Genomic DNA, 5,242 nt, shown 5'->3' with positions numbered 1-5,242 from the left:
GGGGCGGGGGAGGAGGGCTGTCAGCACTCTGCCCCCGCCAGCGGGATTCGAGGGGGAGGGCAGGGGGGACCCTGCTGGGGGCCGGCACCGGCTGCGAGGGGGGTTACGCGCCCCGAGAGCTCCCCCGCGGAGAGCCGCGCTGCCGGGTACCCGCGGGGACAGCTCGGACCCTGCCCTGGGCTCGGCACCTGTGTCCTGACGTGCATGGACACGGAAAACCACCAACGCCATTTCCAGCTCCTCTGGCAGCATGAGCTAGGAGAGCTGGCTGGGGGGGAAACCCGCCACGGGCAGGCTGAGCAGCAAACTCTGACTGAAGGGTAGAGGGTTTTTTCATTTTACTGCTTTCCAACTTGAGTTTCATCTGAATCCAACTATTTTTTAGATGAAATCTTCAAATAAAACTGAGTGCTCTTTGTTCATGTTCTCTCTCAAGCTATTGTTGAGGCAGTAACTGGAACAGGGAATTACAGCATGGGAACATTAGACTCGCCTGTCGCCCGCCATAAGGACAGTAATTCTGTCACTTACCTCATTTCCCATAACAACGGATGTTATTGGCTTAGGGAATGTGTGAACACTCAGCTAAATCCTGAAGACCTTCGCATGCACACATATATATGTACATATATTCCTATATATTATTCACTCTTTACTTAAGCAAACGTCTGTTGCACTCATCGTGAGTTTGCTTCAGTGAGAAACTTGGGACTTACCTCTTTCTAACACCACAAAATGAGCTCTCAGTGAAGCTCCTCCTGAAACCCCACCGATTCTCTGCTCTCGTACAGCTGCCGGCTCTGGCAGAGCCCGGCCCCTGGGCCTGGTGGTGCTCGGCCCGGGCCAGGCTGCCGGGGGTTACAAGCCCAGCCGGGCTTTGCTCACTCTAGCTGTGCTTTACAATTTACCTAGTAGTGTGCTGGAAATTTTCGAGCCAACTTTTACTCACTACAGACCAACTGTTAGGACACAGGTTGCTTTCCAGCCTGCCTATCAGCTGAAAAGAAAGATCTAACATTGATGTATTACCTCCCCACAAAGGGAGGATGCTAAACCTTCGCACACCCTGTGCCTCGGTCAAGAAGATACAGAGTCACGACTGCTCATCTTAGTCCCGGAGTGCCACATACATACTTCTGTATAACCTGAACCATGCAGTGATCTTTACAGGGAGATTGGCCTAAACCAGACCCTTCACCGGAAAGAGAAACCCAAACCATCTGGCTGCACGTGAGAGAAGTGACAAGGGAGATTGTGAAGGGCTCAAGCCTGGCTTGGAGAGTGCAATCACCTCCCTAAGAAGTGTCTGCAGATGAAGCTCACACATACGGATCTGCTGCAAAGGCACGGGCAAGACGACGAGCTGCTCAGCAACGTCAGCAACATTCCCTGGCTCAGAGGCTCGGGATATAACACAAATATAAACACTCAGGGTGAGATTCACAGCTGGGGTCTACCAGGGAGGCTCCTCCGATTCCCATAGCCAATTTATTCTGAGACAGGACCCTCTCATCCATGGCATCAACACATCCTACACACACACACACACACACAGGGTTAAATCCCAGTTACAAATCTTCTGCATCCAAGTTTGCCACAAATATAAGCCCTAGACCAAGTTAAATGGGAACTCGGTAATGAAACATCTGCGGTGCAATCCAGAGGCTCCTGAACATGTGGCAAAGCAGAGAGATTCCCACTCAAACAGTATTTCATTACTAATCTAGTAACATACTACTTAAGACATATGTCTGATGGACAAACTCAGTCACTTCATTATGGCACTGCCATTTGCAAAGGTTTTACATGTCACAGTAACAGGGTCCCTGAAGTCTATTTGTGTAGATTTAAGCACGCAAACCCTGAAACAACCAGAGAGGGAATAAGCACATGGAAAGTTAAGCCCCCTGCGAAGCAGGAGAGCAACAACAGAAGCAGCCTACCTACCCAGAGGCCAGTGAAACCGGCCTTGGATTTTCTGTTACCTCATTATGCACTGGAGTGCGTAAACTAGCTGGAAAGGCTCATTATTAGTGTTAGGGGCTCTTTTTTGGAGCAGACTCACAATTGTACTGGCTTTATCATCTATAAGAGCTGGATGTGGTGAGCAGGCATAGCCAGCTCCTTCACAATTGCTTGCACTAGTGCTTCCTAAAAGAGCAGTTCCTTGAGTCTTCATGTAAAAATGGGAAAATACTGGATGACAAACCCCTTTCATTTGGCAGCTGCAGCATCCACACAGGCTGCCCCATGGGTGGCCATCAGGAGTTGGGGCTCTGTGTCCTCATTCCAGTTCTGCCATGATTTTGCTCTGTGGCCTCAGGCAAATTTACTCCCGTGTGCTCCTTACTCCCAGGTCTTTTCTTACTCACCTGCAGCATATGCCAAGTTTCATCTGACCATCAAGAGGCCAAAGCTTTTGGAGACCCATCAGTACAAGGACAGGCCAAACTGAATTACACATAAGACAAACATGAGATCATTATCCTAGAGAATATGGTAAACTAAAAAATAACTGTATTTTTATTAGAGAAAATGGACTATACAGGTCAGATTTGCTCTTGCTCATAACCACAGACAGACTCTAGAGGTATCAGGGTAGTCTATAGCTATACTGAAATAACAGCACAGAATACAGCCCCATTCTCAACTCGCTAACTGCGCACTGCGTGTGTTTATTGCAGCAGAAGCTTCAATATTTGACTGAACCCTTAGTGCTACTTTTGGCAGAAACACTTAAAGTCTACATTGTTTGAGAGCAGACACTTTGGCAATGTGATCACTACGTTTTGACACATTGAATAGAAAAGAGAATTTTTATAATCAGGATCAAACTCCATGGGAAAAAAAAGAAAAAGCCTCCAGAATGTAAATATTTGACATGATGGGAATTCCTAGGGATTTTGTCTTACTTAACTGTACACAAGACTCCAAGCTGGATGCATCCTCAAACCAAAAGCTATTGGCTTGTGTTCAAATTTTGTGGCTGCTTTTCTCTCTCCAATATGCCAGCCCAGCCCCACCAGATACAAACATCCTTTCAAGCTGGAAAAGTTCAGTTCCAGACCTAAAATCTGTAGTTGGGGCACATCCCTATTCCAAGAGCAGCATAAAGTGGCTGTCACTCATATGTCACTCTGTTACTCAGCCTCCGGTGAAGCATATCAGAGCAGCTCCTATCTCCATCTTAAGAGAGACACAAATTAACTGCTTTAGCGAGTTCTTAGGCAGGAGGAAGGAATTATTCACAATTCATCTTCAAGACAAAAATACTCATTCATTGGAAAATCAAAAAAAAAACCCAACTGTGATCTCTTCCACTCACTCGTTATCCCGTCTGTCTGTATCGATTAACCACAAGCGTTTCCAGAGAGCTCCTCAGTACAGCAGTTAGACAAAACAGTATCTTTTTCCAGCTTTCCGGTGCGTGCTGCATCCAAAGTACTGGCCCAAAGTCTCCAAGCAATGGGGCTGCACAAGCACTCAGGCACTTCGGAATGCCAATAACCAGGAATGGTGGCTGATCACTGCAATTAGCAGGAACTGGATCAAACCTCAAGACAATAGCAGTGGCAAATACTGACAAACTATTCCATGCACTCATCTGTATAAGCGACTTTCAGAAAAATCAGACCCACAGCATTAAATGTTAGAAAGGCAGAACTGGAAATGCTCCGCAAAGTAAATTGTTGGTAAAATGAAGACGGAAGATTCCTAGGCAATGGCCAAGCCTGAAAATGAGAGCCTGCCAGCAGGGTTGTACTACGTAACTGCTGTATGGTCCAGATTCAGACCCACTTCCCACTTTTAAAGGAAAAAAATACCAACCAGGAGAGAAATACTGTAATATGCCTTGTTGGAGACAAATCTTGTTTGTGTTCCTCCAAGCAGATTGACTTCGGAAAAAAGCAAAGTTGAGTCAAACATGTGTTTCCTTACAAATGGAAGAGAAAATGCATACATTACAGTTCGCACCAAATTAGTTACTGTAGATCAACTCTTCTCCAGAGCTAGATTGCTTAATCTGTTACATGTTATTGCTTCCTATGGCCAGAATTTATTATTCCCATTTATAATTCTAATGTTTCAGTTAGTCACCCATTCACAGGGATAAGATCAGTGCCTGAAGTCATGGAGCATTACACATTTCTTCATTTAGAGATGACATAAAACCTTTGATATTTTCTGAGGAATGTTCAGACTGGAATGAAATGGATGATAAGAAACATATCAATATATTATAGAATTATACTTATGCACACAGACTTTGTTAACAGAGCAAAATAGTGTTTCTTTAGCATTTTTCTCTCCTGAGAGCACACAGAAAGGATTTTGGGTTAGCCACTAAAGGAATAAGCATTCTTTTAAAAGCAAATGTTTGTGTTTAGCAAACTAATTTTTCTTGCATTTGTGTGGAGATTAAGTCAATGGTGCTTTTAATTCACTCAGAATAAGGCATTCCCCAGAGAACAATATATTTTATATTATAATATTATAATAAAGTTATAAAACTTAAATATAACCCACAGGGGGTGGAAAACTGTATCACAGCAGAACTTTGCCTTTTGCCTATCTGCAAACTGAACCCAGTTCAGAACAGGACTTAAGCAAATGCTTAAGTCCAATTGGTTTCAGTGAAACTTAAGCATGTGCTTGAAATTAAGCCAGTGCATGAGCATTTTTCCTGATTAGTAATGCCTCCCTGATTTGAAGCCAGAATGTGGTCAAGTGGTTGAGGGAGGATGCCAGTGCTTTCACTGGAATACTGTTTGACTTCTGGAAAAGTATTTCTATTATTCATCCCTTCTCTTATTTTTCTGTAAAACGGGTATAATTACATATAGCTATTTCACCAGTCTGATGCTCAGTTCATGCTATTTGTAAAATGCTTCAAATTCACTAGACATTCCTCAGTTACTCCTTTAACCAGGGCACAATAAATGTATTACCTGTTAGCTATCATTGCAGAGCATCACCTTGAGTTTCCAGTGCGGAACAGTGCATAATCATATATGAAATTCTGCAGATTCTAAGAGGCAACTCAGCTGACTCAAAATTCCCAACCAGCTCAGGATTTCAGAGAAATTTTTAAAACATACTTTTACCACATACCTTCAATACACTGGCAAACAGGTTCAGACACCATATTCTGTAGCTTTAGCCTAGCTTTTTTGGAGGCTGTGATCATTGCCTAATTCGTCTTATGTCCACAATTAAAATAGTGAGGCACTTGTGGTGAGTT

The sequence above is a fragment of the Athene cunicularia genome (genome assembly GCF_003259725.1).
Source record: "Athene cunicularia isolate RWA chromosome 20 unlocalized genomic scaffold, athCun1 chr20_part1, whole genome shotgun sequence".
NCBI classification, from domain to species: domain Eukaryota; kingdom Metazoa; phylum Chordata; class Aves; order Strigiformes; family Strigidae; genus Athene; species Athene cunicularia.
This window is presented reverse-complemented; position numbering follows the sequence as displayed.